The sequence below is a fragment of the Anastrepha ludens genome, chromosome 3 (genome assembly GCF_028408465.1).
Source record: "Anastrepha ludens isolate Willacy chromosome 3, idAnaLude1.1, whole genome shotgun sequence".
Classification (NCBI taxonomy): Eukaryota; Metazoa; Arthropoda; class Insecta; order Diptera; family Tephritidae; genus Anastrepha; species Anastrepha ludens.
Genome location: NC_071499.1, coordinates 87,139,923 through 87,157,459, shown reverse-complemented (window position 1 = coordinate 87,157,459; position 17,537 = coordinate 87,139,923). Strand labels below are relative to the sequence as shown.

Here is a 17,537-nt window from a genome sequence, read left to right as displayed (position 1 = left end):
TTAACGTTACCAATCCTTTCGAATTGTTAAAGACCCCGACAGACAAAAATATCAGCAGATTATATAATTTCCTCAAAGAATCTGACCTTCGTCGTGGCGTTTAATCCCGCCCTAATCGACATGCCAGCCGAAAACCTACGAAACTATGGCTGCATTAGTTGAAGTTTGTGTAGCAATTTTATTGCTGTGTAAGCTTTATAGAATATAAAATAAAATATATCAAAATAATATATTTATTTCATGAATACTCACAAATGGAAGTAGTTCCATGAACGAACTCTTGGAATTAGTGCGCAAAATTGTCTAATAAGACTATTAAAACCGCGAATCTTATGACAAAACTTTTCGAATTGCTAGTTTAATTTTAATTTCTTAAAAAATGATGATCAAAATAAATGCAAAAGCTGATGCCACTTTTCCTTTTTTGTATATACGAAATATTTTTTTTCAATCCTCACAAAATAAAAATAAGTTTTTTAGAGAGGCCACTTGTCTTTCGGAGGGCGTTCTAGATGACCGATTTAGAGCGAAAAGTTGCCAACGTCCAAAACCTTTCATTATTGCGTCATGACGCATCATTATTACGGCGTCTTGAAATAGGCAGCAAAAACTTGATTTTAAACGCTCTCATGATGCCAACTGTAAATGTTCATATGTATTTATGCATTTATTTCAACGAAACTAATTGCTGCTCATATTTTTGTGAAGTGGTGAAGTAAATGTGTACTTATAGTATATGTCTATATCTAACGCAATTCCTTTATTCTGCTAGATATAGAACTTTTATGTGAAAAAAATTATAATTCCATTCGGCACAATTGCACGCGGGTAACAAAAAAGCGCCGGGTATAAAAAAATCGGTGGCAGCCGTAACCGAATGAGTTGGTGCGTAACTACCATTCGGAATTCCGAGAGAACGTAGGTTCGAATCTCCGTGAAACACCAAAATTGAGAAAAAGTTTTTTCTAATAGCGGCCACCCCTCGGCAGGCGATGGCAAACCTCCGAGCGTATTTCTGCCAAGAAAAAGCTCCTCATAAAAAAATATCTGCCGTTCGGAGACGGCTTGAAACTGTAGGCCCCTCCATTTGTGGAACAATATCAAGACGCACACCACAAATAGGAGGAGGAGCTCGGCCAAACACCCAAAAAGCGTTTAAGCGCAAATTATATATGAATAGAAGCCTAAAGAATTCAGCCACCTATACAAAAATTTCAGAAAATCGGTATTAGTTCCATCGACATGAAGTATTTTGTATTGCGCTCATCTCTACAGTGCCTTTTGGGAGAGTCGCTACTAGCAAATATGCAAATTCAAAGCTAACAACAAGAATTTGTAAATAAACACACAAAAATAACAACAACAACGTTTGAAAAAAGAAAGATCGTCACGTTAACGCTTCAGCCCGGCCAGCGAAACATGCGCGCTGTGCTGGGCTGAATGGGCACGGCGGCGCACACATATAACCTCTACTTTTGGGACTACTGTGCACGCTTGAATTCGTGCCAAGGAAGGGGTAAGGCTGGGCGGCAACCGCGCAGCAACACCTCGTGTGAAAAGCGCATAATTTTTGGATGCGCCAACGAATTTTCACTTTTCTCCGCCACAATTTTCAAAGTCGAATATGCCATTGTTTTGTAAGCATGTAAATGCAGAGCAGTGTGTGACAATTGTTTTTAGCTTGTTGCTCCCTCTTCTCCTACCGCAACTACTGTTCGGGTTGAATTTGACTTGGTGGCCAGATGGCCGCATCCAGTAGCGCGCGGTAATTACTGTCATACCAACAACAATACAGCGATGGACCAAAACGTATACACCCAACTAGCAGTCAAGTTGTTGTAAAAGCATACATACAAACATATGTATACATTTATATACCTACACATAAAAACTTGTAAAAACTACATAAACAATTGAAGAGGTTGTGGGGTGTAGGCGCGCGCGGAAATTTTTTTGCTACCATGGAAATAACAAAAACTACTGCAAAATAACACCGACGACAACAGCGAAAAAAAGATAATTTACTCCAGCTGCTATAATATATGAGTATACAATACAAGACCGACAATAACAACAAGCAGAACAACAATTAATGCAGTAACACTCATTCAAAACAACCAACATCTTAGCTGTGATCAACAACAACAACCGCAATGTGATTAGGTTACCAATGTTGGGATTATTTCTCGCCATGCCACCAAACCAAATACGCACACACATACAAAACACTCGTGCAATAAAGTGTGGGAAGAGTGTCAATCGCAAATGATTGTGGCGGCAGCGGTGGCAGTGGAGTGATGCATTCGGCATGCTGGAGGGGGCTCTACTACATACACACGCTACATAGTAGTAGACACTAAATTCAGCGCGGCTCGGTTCATCTCATTGTCATTCAACAAACAGGCGAAAAAATGAGGCAACTAAAAAAGTGCAAAGATAAAAGCAAATAAGAAAATTATTTGGAAGAAATGAGTTGAAAAAAGTAAACAATTTTAAATGTGCTTGCTGACTTTAGTTCGCAGTCTCGCGAGATTCAGAGGTAACCGTTGTCATGGACAGACAGCAACACCTCCATGGATGAAGGCGGTAAACAAGCCAAGTACTTATATGTGGGCATACAGTTGCGGCCATATATATAAATTCGGACACAAACAGAGCTGTTGTTTTTACTTGCGAATGTTTTGACTTTTTGTGTTTTGTTTTTTAGTTCAATAATCTATCGGAAGTTTTCTTAATAGCTTGGGTACTTAAAATGGTATTTACCTTCTGCTCAAATATGAACGAGACTGATTTAATAAAACACAAGCGGTTAATTATTGTTCAATTTTTATTTTATCTCCTCCAAAGTAATCACCATTGGAGGCGATACACATATGCCAACGTTTTTTCCAATCATTATAGCATTTCTGGAAGGCCGATTTCGGTATGGATTTCAGTTCAAATAATCACGAATAAGACGTGATGTGTGAGCTGGTGCATTATCGTGATGGAAGAACCATGACTTGTTGTCCCACAACTCCTTCCTTTTAAGACGAATGTTCTCGCGCAAACGCTTTAAAACGTCTAAATAATATTCAGCGTTAACCGATCGGCCTTGCGGAAGGAACTCCGAGTACACCACACCTTCGTAACAGTCAGCATAACCTTAATTTTTGCGCGACTTTGGCGTGGTTTTTGGGTTTCGGCTCCTCCGGGGAGCGCCATTCCGATGATTGTTGAGCTGTTTCGACGTCATACTCATAAACCCAAGCCTCGTCACCAGTTATGATGTGCCGGATGTCCGTATCAGTCATGGCGAGCATTTCCTTAGCGACAGTTTTGAGTTTTTCTTTTTGAAGAAAATTCAACAATTTTGGAACAAGACCGCGCGTTAAATTCGAAAAACACACTCGAGCTTGACTTGTTTACAGTAGCACAGAAAACAAACTATGTGACATATCACGCTGCAATTTGCCTTGTAAGCTTACCTATAACAGTCCTACCAAAAAACAAAAGATTTATTTTTGCCATATGTCATCCGCGGACCGTTTTATTGATAAAGTCTCGTTCATATTTGAGCAGAAGGTATAATAATACAAAAGAGAAATATTGTTGATAGGATTTTTTTATTTTAATCTGGTAGATAATTTCAGGGCATTTATTTTTTGAATATGCTATCCGACATACTCTTACACTCTTTCCAATAAATCTGGTAGTATAGCATCAATGGTGGCTTAAATATTGGCTTCCAAAGCTTCAAGAGTTGCTGGTTTGCCGGCATAAGCCAATGACTTAATATAACACCATAAAAACAAACCAGAGGAGTTAAATTGCACGAAACAGGGGCCAGTGAACAGGACCACTTCTGGAAAGAAAATTGTCATTAAATCGATTGTTAAGCCCGCTGTATGGCAAACGCTCTATGAACTTCGCGAACACATTTATGTTTTTGTTTTAAGTGAAATTCCCCAATTTTCACACTGAACAGAAATGACAACACAATTTCCCATTATCAGCTGTTAAACTATAGTTATCGATACCGATAGTTCTCATCTAGCTGAAAAAAACCGATATAAATAAATATTATTCTTTATTCATTATGAGGCTGATACTGAATCCGATACTGAGTTGTATTTATGCGGTTGAGTTGTATTTATGCGGCTGTCGCTCTCAGAACAGTTGGTTCCATGTTATCAGAGCAACCTCGGATTTATTTCCTGCTAAGGACTGTCAAAGTAGCCACATTCTCCAAGAGTTGAATGCTTTATTAACGAAAAAATGGCCGTGTAGGCAGCAAATGTAGAATGTCGGGCGTATCACAATCTGCGATGAAAAAGGTTAACTAATAGGTTTTTTGTTTTTTTCATAAAATATGTCAATTACTTTTACGTGTGTGTGAAATCGTTGCCTTCACTTTCAGACTTTACTGTCTACTCTGGTGCAAATATTGTACAACTCACAGGTTAGTGCTGAACCTGAGGAGTCAATCTTGCCAACACAATGATTTCTAATAATTTATTTCCACTTAATTGTACGAGCACTTGACCATGAGAATGGAACTTGTCGGGTTATGATCTGAAGCAATGTCGCTGAATGCTTATAGCTTAGTTGAATACTAGATATAAAATACCAAATAATCCTAAAAGCGTAATTGTATTGCAAATAGTTGCTTGTAATTAAAATACTCGAATTCACATGATTAGAAAAAAACAATAAGCAACGAATAAATGCAAACCAAATAGTGAAATTACGACAATTGTTGTCGTCCAAATGCTTTGCTTATTACTATTATTATTAGGGGACTCAGCACTGCGGCCAGGAATACGTTTTACCCCCTTCATAGATTCAGAGTATTTCCATGAGCCCAACTTGTTCAATAAATTTTCGTATTTGTCCTATTTCATTTATACCTAAGTAGTTTTATTTCCTACTCTGGTAAAATGTGTTTATCCAGGTAATTGGACCGCTTATGCATCAGTTTCATCTTCCTCCCTTCAGAACCTGCCAACTTCATTAGAGTATATTCACAGGTGATCATTCAATCTATAATCCCCTGATAGAACTCTTGTGATGATTCCAAAATTATTCTTATTAATTTCCATACAATCTTTAAATCGGTTTAGGTTAAAGCTATCTGTCCTTGGTCCTTTGATTGCGATAAACCCGGAATTTTTTTCCCACTATGATCTAATTTGCCTTTCTTCTACTACCTCAATAAGAGAGAGGAAGCTACCCTTTTCTAGGCTCCAAAATGTAATTCATAGTCCCTTGGAACTCAAACGATACGAACCTAGTTATTCTGGGCTAAGATATTCAGCTTATCGAGACATACCAGCACCAGTTTTGATGTAAGCTGGAAAGAGTTTAGAGCCTTGATTGCTCCCTGACTTTCAGTGGGCATAGCTATGGTTCTGTCATAATTGCGTTCAAGGTTAAAGTAAGCGCATTTTCCTATTGCGTGAACTTTCGCTTGAAAAATACTTGTATTCTTGCTTAGGGCTTTCGATTATCTTTTTTGCGGTCCGCAGACATCTGCACCTTCCTCGGCGACGGATCCCTCAGTGCACCGTGTTATCATATTCTGGTGTAGCTTATTCTTCTTGATTGGCGCGATAACCACTTACGCGAGTTTGACCGAGTTTAACAAAGCGCGCCAGTCGTTTCTTTCTCATGTTAACCGACGCAATCTTTTCAAAGCAAAGGAGGTCTTCTTCTTTCTCTGCTACCACCAGCCGCATCGAACACTTTCAGAGCCGGAGCGTTTGTTTGGCTTGTGGGTTTAAGTCTTTTTATTGCCGATTTCAGCTTTGGAGCATTTGCCAAAACTGAACATTGGTAGCATCATGTTCCATGGCATTGAGATCTCTCGGGCTAGTTTAGAGAGAATATCAAACTTCCTTCGACTTTGATGAACACTTGAGCCAACGGTAGCTTTGGTTGTTCTTGGTTGTTGTTGTTGTTGTTGCAGCAGCAGCACAAACATTCCCCATACTTACATACGGAGAATGCTGCTGGAGTGACAGTCCTTGGCCGGATATAAATTCGGGTCGTTTCGGTAACGTAGAACCGACTGTCGTGAAAACCATTGTTCTTGGATAACAGTTCTCGCTTGGGATTAGATATGAATGTGAAGAGGTGCGAGTTCTAGGAGAGCTTCCATTGCTGTCGTGGGATATGTACGCATGGCTCCTGTATATGTTTTGCTTGTAAAATATAATTTTTACTAAATACCTAGATTATAAATATGTATGTATATTTGTAAAGCTGCAACATCGATTTCGCAAAGGGAGCCGATTCGTCAAATTAGAGCGAAAAAGCTGACATTGTAAATCACCTTTCATTATTACACCATGGTACTAATCCAACACTTTCATATAAAATGAAAACAGCCTAAACAAAGCAAATACCAGTTGAACGAAGTTTATGGCATACCATCATTAGTCACCGTCCTGTTTGTTGCGTAAATGTTTTTAAAGTGACTGTATTGGCATCATGTTCGTCCAGCAAACGCTCTCACTGAAAAAACAGTTAAAAAATGCATGATATTCATGAAGACTAATGTATGTATGTAGAATGGAAACACACAGCGTTTACTCACAGTACACCAAACACGCGAATAAATGAACATTTTGAAGCATTGCTCGGCCATAGTTAGGGGTAAAGCAGATGAAATTCTGCATTGATTCATAATTATGATGAAAAAATATTTTCTGGATATGTTCGGTTCGGGAAACGAAAAGTCGTTTCCTACATATTTCTTACAATATAAACCGAAAAGTTTCATAGCTTTGCAAAACTTGCGGGTTCGAGTGTTTCGAGGAAGGTAAAAGTTTTGACATAAGCCAGAAAAATTTTGTCCACCTTCTTTTTAATGTAAAAGAAAAATATTCATCGAAGTGTCAGAAAGGAAGGAAAAATTATAAGAGCAGAATAGTATGCAGCGCAGAAAGTGGACTCATATGGTGAAGAAAAAAGTAAACTTTCCATTATATACGACAATCTTCCCGGTTTCATTTCTCTTGGGAGCATAGTTAGTCAATATATATGTATATATATTGTAATAAAACAAAACAGAGTTAAATTTCAGGCAAATTTATTTTATCTCCTTCAAAATATGACCCGTTTGAAGCAACACACATGTACCAACGTTTAACCCAGTCCTCCATGCACCCGATGAAGGGATGGCCTTCAGCTTCTTCGTCGCATCCTCTTTGATATCCTCTATCGACTGAAATCCCCTTCCACGAAGTGGTAACTTCAACTTGGGAAACACAGAGAAGTAGCACGGGGCCTTATTAGGTGAATACGGCGCTTGCACGATGGTATTTACTTGGAGTTTGGTCAAATAATCCAGCACAATTTGGGTTCGGTGCGATGGCGCGTTATCATTATGCAAAATCCAAGAATTGTTTGCCCACATTTCCGGCCGGCCAGGCAGAAACTAATGATCCGATGGCGCTAAAAAGTGACAGATGTGTGTCTTACAGTCCTACCAATATAAGAAAAAAAAATATGGGCCGGCTCCCACATGCGCGGCTCGTTTAAATTAAACGTTCCCGATACTTTTTGATTATAGGGTACAAGTACATGTATATAGTTGGCGCTTACACCCTTTCCTATTTATGGTGTCTTGATGTTGCCACACAAATGGAGGGATCTACAGTTTAAAGCCAACTCCCAATAGTAGATAGTACTTTATGAGGAGTTTTTTCATGGCAGAAATACACCCGGTGGTCCGCCATTGCGCGACGAGGGGTGAGTGCTATTAGAAAACAAAATTTCTATCACTTACAGTTGGATCCTCCTTTGATTATAACTTGTTGAAGTCATCAAGCCATGGATTTAATTAAGTTTTTATAATATTTTGATTAATTTTTGACCATTCGACCTTAATCTCACTTCCAAGGTTAGCGTTATCAAACTGTCTTCCGTTTTTGAAGTATTTTTTTCGCTGTCAAAAACCCTTTTGCTGCCTTCAAAGAATGAACAGCTGTGTTCGCATGCTGGAAAATACACTCCTCATCGAAATTATTAAAAAAATAAGTACTTCCTCTAGAAGTTCTATCTTGACACTATTCATTTTGGTGGATATGAAACATTTTGCATTTGACACTATAGGTTTCCCAAACCATGACACAACCTTTTTCGAAATTACGAGCCATTCTCTCCTTCTTTTTCTTCTGTTGGCATGATAATACATTTGGAAACCATGTGGTCCATTCAGATTGATTTTTTTTATCGGAAAAAATTACTGAATGGGAAAGTTCTTTTACCAAATTCGTACTTGTCTGCTATTGTCAATCTGTCTTGTGACTAACTGAGGTTTAGGTACTCCGTTTACATATTCTAGACTAGAATCCGAATGCAAAATTTAATGCACAGGACAGGTAGTAGCTTCCAAATTAAGAGTGTGTTTAGTTTCAGCAGGGCTATTTGATTTATTTATAGCTAAAAGTTTGATTTCCGAACATCTCTAGCGCTAAGTTTTGGTTTTCTACCGCATCTCTTGGTACTTCCATACTTTTTTTCAAATGGAAGTAATGCAGAACTACAGTTTTGCTTGATTTTAATGTTGAAGCAATCTCCCGCATTGCACTTATAGCCTATCTCTCTCCATGCTAAAATTTGTGCTTGCAAAAATTCAGACAAAGTTTTTCAGCACGGCATATTTTTTGCTTCTAAGCGAAACCAGCTACGTAAATCTGAGAGCGATATAAAGCACTTATAATATAATAATTTTAACGTAATAACTTACATTGTACACTTTTAAACTAAAAGCAAATGCTTTTGGTCTTGTAATTATTTTGCTTTGGACAGAACAAGAATTTGCGCGTTGCTAAAATACCAGCAATAAATGCGGAATAATTTCCGTTATGAGATATTGTTTCAAACATAACATTCAATCATCGAAACCATTTTGGAACATTTTTCTTTTATGGCTTTAGTAGATATCACCATAATCATCTTGGTCTTATGTTTTCGTCGGTATTATGGACTGATGTGTTTCAAACGCTGATAAAATGCTTCGTGGGAAAAAAGTTGTTAAAAGGGAAATTGAGTTACATTTTGAAGAGTTCAAGAAATAATACTTCGTAGAAGGCTTAAAAAAGCTTGAACATCGCTGGTAAAAAAGTTATTAAAATTGGATGTTTAATTTGCGGCACCTTGTAGATATTCTGCAATAAAAACCCTTCGTAGAAAAATTTACAAACCTTTTCTTGAAAAAAAGTTTTGTTTTTTGTAAGTAAAAAACTTACCAACCTGCGCGTATAAGCAAATTTACTTTCCATTTTATAAATTGATAGCGTAGCATAGCGCATCAGTACTAGTATAAAAGATTTAAAGAATTCATATGCCAAGGCATTGCGGACTTCGTTTATAATGAGTTGGAAGTGAATTATGCAAATTTGAATGGTTATCAATTGATTTTCCCAGCTGTTGAGATATGAAATTAAGGTTTGTAATCTTGTTTCTAAAAATACGTTTACTGAGCAAAAGTTAACAGACTTCTCATGTGAGAAATCGTAAAAGTATTTGTGCATACTTCAAAATTCTCATAACAATCGGCGCTCTTTGACTCACAACATGTAAATTTTACTTTCTTAAAAGAGTTAAATCGCACTTCGAATGAAGAAGCAGTGAAAAGAGAATACATACATACATACATATGTATGTAGATATGTATGTCTAAATATATATTTGCAAATGTTTGCGGTTTCCACCAGACGTTCATTCACTTTCCGTTTAAAAGCTTACACGTTGAACAATAAATACAATCACATTTATGACTTTGGCCATCTGCATAAATGTATGTATTAATGTATATATGTATGTGTGCACATAAGCATTTACAATATACAAATGCATGTAGTTGTAGATATTTTTGCTGTAATTGTGGACAATCAAACAAAATTGCTGGATTGAACCGCCATAGGAGGAGTGCTAAAGGTATATACATTTAAATATGAGTACACAGTGCGTTAAATAATTATAGCACTGGAACTTATTCACAATTTTTACAATTTATTTGTTTCTTATTTAATTTTAATAATTTTTTTGTAAAATATAGTTCATTCGCCAATAAAACAAAAATATTTTTATTTTTTTTAATTTTGTGCAACTTAAAATAATTTCTCCTAAATTGTTCATCAAAATTTCAAACTTTCTAAACAGAATTTTAAAAAAATTTCGAGTACGCAGTTTTATAGCTAATTGAATTTTGGGGAAAAAATAACCCATGTAGAGAAAAGGCACAAGATCACCTGCAAAAGACAATTGTCAAAAATTAACGCGTCTTTTGAACTTGCAATTTATTATATTGGGTATTTTTTTATTTAGCGGCATGAGAACTATCGATGCCGCTAACTGTGCTTTAAGAGCTGAGAATGGCAAATTGTGTTGACATTTCAGTTCAATAAAGTTGGACAAGTCACATGAATTGTTCAACGCCGCCACAACGCTTCCAAATTGCGGAAATTTATGGTACTCTGAAAAAAAAATCTGTTCGCGAAGTTCGTAGAGCAGTGACGGTATTATCGATCCTTATTTCTATCGAAACGAGCAAGGAACTATCGTTAGTGTGAATGGCGAGCGTTATCGAACCCTGCTGACTGAATTTTTATTTACAAAAATTAAATTTAACATTTTTAATTAATCAGCTCGACAACGACGACATTTGGCGCAACTTGCCATACAATCCGCTTAAGGTAGTAGTCCGGTGTAACGACCGAAATTTCGACGTTTTTTCATGAATCTTTTTTAAAAAGAAAATAAAATGCGATCGTTTTAAAGTTTTTACATGTTTTTATTGGTGTTTTGAAGTATTATTAAAAAAAAATTGTAAAATTAATTTTATATTAGTTTGTTTAAAATTTTTGACGTCAAAGTGGAGTCCTTACAAAAAAGATGCGTTGGTTCGGGGAAACACACAGCCTTCCAAAGTCATCTGAAATAAAAAATTCAAAGAGATTATTATTCTGTACACTTTATTTTAGGTCCCGAACCCGAAATAAAAAAACAAAATGGCGGACTTGTGAAAAAAGTTCTCAAAATCAAATTTTTTTTCTTCATAAATTGTTTAAATGAAATGGTTTATTATTAAAAAATTAAATGTTTTAAAGATCCGGAATCTAGATATGTGTTTCTAGAATAACGGGTTAAATTTTTAGCCAAATCGGTTGAATAGTTTTGAGTCAGTGATTCCCCGAAATTTCGAAAACATGGTTTTGAGAAAAACGCATTTAAAGTTTCGACAACAGCTGCTGCTGGCGTGTCCCACGCTTTCATACACACTACGGCGTGCTCTCTTTTTCCATCTGAAATTTTTATAGTATATTTTTAAGATGTTTTTCTTCCAAAAAATGTGAAAAAATTCGATTTTTTGAACCCGTCACACCGGGCTACTACCTTAACAATCGATTTATTGCAATATTCACGCCACCATTGACGCCATACGGCCACATTTGAAAACATTGAAAAAAGAAGTCAAAAATCGGACTAATCGAATGAGCCACTCATAGCCGCAGCGGATATATGTATTGCGGATATTATATTCACAAAATTATTTCCATAAAATTATCTACCAGAATATAAAAAAAAAATCCTTCCAACAAAATTTCTGTTTTTATTGTCATTTTAAGTTCTTAAGCTCTTAAAAAACATCCGATACTAAAATTGAGTGAGCTACAAAACTGCATACTCGAAGTTTTTCTAAAAATTTCAAATAAAAAGTGAGACATTTTTATGAAAATTTGCACAAAATATGAAACTTGGATTTATGATATTTTCTTTTTGTGTGGGAATGAACTATATTTTCATGAAAAATGATTAAATATGATACGAAGAAATTGCCAAAACTTCTCATAAGACCTTGTGCTATAATTATTTACCGAACTGTATATAAAAATGTTTATTTACATACATATGTATGCAAGCACAAAGCATGTGTGAGTAAGAAATAACTCAAAGAGGATCGCTGTGGATCATACGCCTTTAACCGCTACTCAGCATGAATTATAGGAGTTAGCGAATCCACATTATAGCTAAATGAGTATACCTTTGCACTATGCATACTTAGGTGTGTGGGTATAAAACCTTTACTTTAATACTACTCTTCAACCCACTGATTGCCGCATTTGTTTTCGTTCCGGCAATACAATTACAAGTACAATTGCAATACAACAACAGCAATACTTTTTAACAAAAATCCACACCACATAACAAATATAGTTATAGCAAAATGTCGTTTGTGCCACAGAGCATACCACATGTGCACATAATAACTGCCGTGATATGATAGTGCATACATCCACTAGCATACATACATATGTACATATGCATTTAATCGATTATATCACATTGCAACATGCAGCTAATACCGGTTCGCTAATAGCTCTTCAGCAATGACGCACTTATGAATATTGCCGATCGATACCAAATGATCATTGCTGTGAAGCAATAAATAACGGGTGCTTTTTTAGGTGTACATTACTTTCAATTGGAATATCTGCCAAACCAGCTGCCCATTTAAACACGTTTTTGCGCTTCTGCGCTTCTGTTCAATTAACTCTGGCGACACACTTAGCAAAGATTCACACCCGATTACATTTCGTAATTTTGGCAAGTAATGCCAAATTTGCATTCCGGTGCAACTAGTTTTTGGTATCAATCGGTATTAATCGGTATGTGAATACAAATTTCGGTATCTGTAGTTAGCAAAATCATTTCGGGGCTCTCTTTTAGCCCCATTCTAATCGAAGTCAAAGTCACTTGGTTTTGGCAGTCCGAAAATGTCACTGTATGGTGTGCTTCGCTTTGATTTAAATGTAGAATTTATGTCCGGTTTAATTTAATTTGGACTGGTTATTAAATTTTGGAATTAAACAAACTCATAGACAATAGGAGTTATAGCTTACAGCATCAGGCAGATGATCAAATATTTAGTCTTAACATACGAAAAGTGGGCAAGGTTTTCATGTGATCACAATAATATGAGTCGGATCTAAATGAGGTGAGTAATAAGTGTACAATGTTTGGGCGAGATCTATTGATTCGTACGCATTTACCCAAAACTGGGCGTGGCACACATTTTCGAAATTTCGCGTCGTATTTTTTTCTTGGCTTCAATATTTTAACTATTGCATTATGCCAGTAGCGCTTCATTTATGACAGAGATATCATGTTTTATTTTTATTTTTGAAATTACCGTTATATGGCAGATGGATGTGTTTATTGAATGATTTCGACCATTTTCTTCATTCTTCTTCGTTCTTCCATTTGTTCGGGCTATAGAGCGCATGGACGGACGGACAGACATGACGAAACCGACTTCACTCCTCATTCTGAGCATTTTGACGTATAGGGTCTTTCAAAAGATGCATTGCGGATATGTTGTTCTTAAAGATCCATGATTTTCATAATAAGTCTCAATAATTTTAACGCTTTATTCTTTTCGAGTAATAGTGCACGTCTGTCTACTTAACAAATGTCAAAGATGACATAAAAAAACCTTTAAGTGACATCTAGGCGTCACTTTTCAAAGACCCTTTATATATATATAGATATAAGTATATCTACATTAGGGCGGGTCGATTTAAAAATCGCTCATTGCTCTATGAAAATCATATTCTAGGGATCAAAATAAGAAACTTTGCCGGAGGAACCATACCTCTAAAACGAATTCTGATGTCCCCCAATTTCAAAATATCACCATTTTTGGCCTTTACATGAAAAAATCAGCTAAATGGCTATGTTTTTTCTTTATTTATAATAATATTTATTATTTATTTATAATAATATCTATTTTTTCTCTTAAGAAATTTATTTAGTCAGAACATATGTAAATGAAAAAAATAATTTAAGTGAGTTATAGAAAAGAAACTAAAAAGTTCGACCCAAATTGGGGGACATCAGAATTCGTTTTAGAGGTATTATTCCTTCGGCAAAGTTTCGTATTTTGATCCCTAGAATATGATTTTCACAGAGCAACGGGCGATTTTTTTGCCTCGCCACAAATCGACCCGGCCTAATCTACATATATGTATCTATGTCGATTTCTTTAGGTTGTTACATGGAACCCTTATGCACACAAAATTATACATAATATCCTTGGCACAAGTGCGCGGTCGCATGACGCAGATTTATACTTTCGTAAAACTGAAGATCGTGTCAACGGTATCGAGAGTTTGCATCAGAGCTTGCGACATGTGCCTTGCAGCGCGTGAATCATTCTTTTGTTGGTACAAACTTCTGGCAATTAAATCATATCAAGCAGTGATCCTGTTTCTTGATTTTCTAGGCTCTAACTACTTTTGAATTCTTTTTCAGCTTCTCTCATAAATCAGCTGTAATTGACCACTCAACAACATTCATTGCCTTATTAACCACATAAAGCAAGTGTTTTTGCTTGTGAGCGAAAAGCCTAAAAAGGATACGAAACGAAAGTTAAAGGATACAAAATGCCAATTAAATTTTGTTTTAGAGTAGAAAAAAACTAAGTAACACAAATCAAAAATTCAAATATTTTGTCAGTTGTTACTAGAAATCGACCGAGCTTCGGCTTCGGCCATATTCGGCCACAAAATTCTGCCTCGTTTCAACTTCTGCAAAAAGGAGGTGAAGTTTGGCTGAACATTTCTTAACTTTCATTCGTTCAGAACAAATCAAAAACAGTTTTTGGGAATTATAAAATTTATCACTCTTTGCGGTAAGAATAATTGAACACTTATTTTAATAGATATCTGTTGTCAAGAAATTGCAATTTTTCAATACAGGTATCAACGCTCAAATTTTTTAATGGAAAACATTGGTTTTCATTGCTAGTGAGCCAGCAAATGTTGAGTGCTGCTGTCCAGTTCTGTATTGATAAGCCAGGCCGCTTGAAAGGTGAAAATGCGATAAGGTTTCGTTTTTACATTACAATATTAAATATTATATTTTCTAATTATTCAACTAAGAATATTAAATAAAGGATGATAAGATTGGAGGTACTTTTTCCAATAGGGATTTTTGGACAGATCACGCGCGACTACTGTAAAACTAAATACATATTTTTTTCCAGTATGCATTGAAATTTCATCGAGGAAAGACTTAGGCCTCAACAGCGTTTACAAATCGTACAATTGACAAATAGACACTCTGTGAAAAGTGTTCATTGCACGCTCAGACCAACTTGTGGCATACATAACCTTTTACCGATGAGTCAATGAGCAAATTGTCGTATTTGCGCTGAAGAGCAAGTCGAAGCCATTCAACAACAACAATCCATTGAAAACAACCATTTGGTGCGGTCTACGAGCTCGAGGAATTATCGGCCAATATTTCTTCAAAGAAGAGGCTGGCGCCAATGTAACAGTGAACGGCGAACGCTATCTCGCGCCATAATAAACGACTTTTTAATGCCGGAAATTGAAGCCCGTGATCTACGCAAAATTTGGTTCCAACAAGACGGCATAAATCCCGTGAAACAATGGATTTACTCCGCTGTCGTTTCAGTGAGCAATTTATCTCACGTCTTGGACCAGTGGATTGGACACCAAGATCATGTGATATCACACCTGTGGACTTTTATTTGTGGGGATATGTAAAGTCTAAATGCTTCGTGGATTTTTCCGATTATCGCAATATCGTCCGCATATGCGTATACATAAAACCATACGGTCCTTAAATGCAAGATATTTTTGTCTTCCTAGGAAGAGACTTCTGTTAAATGTGGTTGGTAGTAGTTGAATTGCTGTTATTAAGTGTGTTTAAAATCTCGCACAAAGGCTGTAGCTAACGGAGGGGGTTTTTCGGTTACAGAATTATTTGAGCTACTTGCACGACTTCATGATTTGACGGATAAATCATGAAAGTTAGATCAGCCTATATTATCTTTGCATAAACATTGCTTCATTCTTCAGCTTTCACTTGATCTCATTGATAGCATCTGAGCACGCATAGATAAAGGTTTGAGAACGAGTTAAGCAAGGTGTTAATCGGGTCTTCCAATAGGAAAACTAAAAACAGTAGAAGAGAAATGAGCAAAGCAAACTAAAAAATTAAAGTTTCTCACGCTTATCATAAAATACATTAGGCCCGACCACACGGAGGTAGTCAAGATAGCCATATGCCCGAAATTATATAAGTATATGTAAGTTATACTTATACTCGTACGAGGTTTGTCCAAAAATAATGTGACTTTATTTTTTTTGGAAAAAATGTATCTATTTAGCAATGCCTATTTGGCTCTCTTCAAAATTATTCCCCATCCGCATATAATACCTATGGTACACCAGTGGCAGCGCTTTTTCCAATTCGCGAAGCACTTCTCATATGCGTCTTTTGATGTAGGTAGGATAGCAAATCTCCTTCCGTTCACAGAAGAGAGATACAGGTGACGGTGAAGTACGGTGACAGAGGCATGATTGCGGTGAGCTGCTGTTTTTGGCTAAAAAATCATGAATAAGCAATGACACGCGAGCTAACACATTATCGTGAAGCATTTCCAATCTTGGATTTATGTCCGCTTCCCTTGAGATGAGCAAAGCCCTCATTTCGAACCATAAAAAATATTTCATCAACAGTTATGAGTCTTTTGAGCAAATCTGGATCGTTCTTAAAGTCATTCCTCAGTGATGCTTAAGCGACGGTTCTTTTAGTCAAAAATAATCAATTTCAAAACATAAAAAAAATCTTCATTCTTTGTATCAGTAAAAAAAATGGTTAATATCAACATATTGTATGTTAGGGATATGTGTACCCATGATGGAAAGAATACAGAGATGGCGCCTATCGTGGTCCCGTTACTTTGCTCTCAGCGAATTTGACAACGAGCTACGTGATTTTAGCTCCAGTATGGCCAGATTACCATTTACTTGATTTAGCTTTTTTTTTTTTGTTATTTAGTCTCGGAGTTTTAGTTCTTTTTTCATGACATTTTTCTAACTTGTTCTAATTAAAATGTAATGTTTATAGTTTTGTAAATTATACATTTTTTTCTTAATTAGTTTAATAATTCACTTAGTTTTATTTAGCTTTACTTTTTTTTAACATCTGGTGGCATTGCCCGCGATTGCAGGTGTTGTTGGTGGGTCTTCTGCTTTCGGCAGTCAAATCTCTTTCTCGCTACTGCAGTGTTGCCTAACTTTGGATATAAAAACACACTAAAATGCCCAAATAAAACACCAAATTTTTATTGAATCACTTAAAGAACTTTGTATGCGTGACAAATTGAGGTTAGGTAACTATATAAGGTACTTTTTTTTTTAAACGTCAGTATGGTTTCTTTAGTATTTTCTGGTATTTTTTGGCTTACTTTTACAATGAATACACCTCTTGATGCCCTATGTCCCACTAAGGAGTGATGGCAGGGAGGAACGATTACACCTCTATGGTTTTAATCCGCATTCAGTAAATTCAAACGCCTTTTAAAATGAGTAAAAATGTTTTCAATCTTAAGAAGGATTGAGAGAGGGACATTTAATATTTTTGCATAACCTTAAAAGGAGCAAAAAATTAAATTCACACTTTCAAAATATCAAATTTTATAAGAACCAACTAATTTTCATTAGCACTAAAAT

The 17,537-nt window shown here is 36.1% G+C and overlaps 1 protein-coding gene across 1 annotated transcript in view; it reads left to right on the top strand.

The window, feature by feature from the left end:
- The window catches only part of LOC128858387 (uncharacterized), a 96,066-nt gene that overhangs the window by 19,840 nt on the left and 58,689 nt on the right, over positions 1-17,537 (top strand). The gene's annotated exons all lie outside the window — the stretch shown is intronic.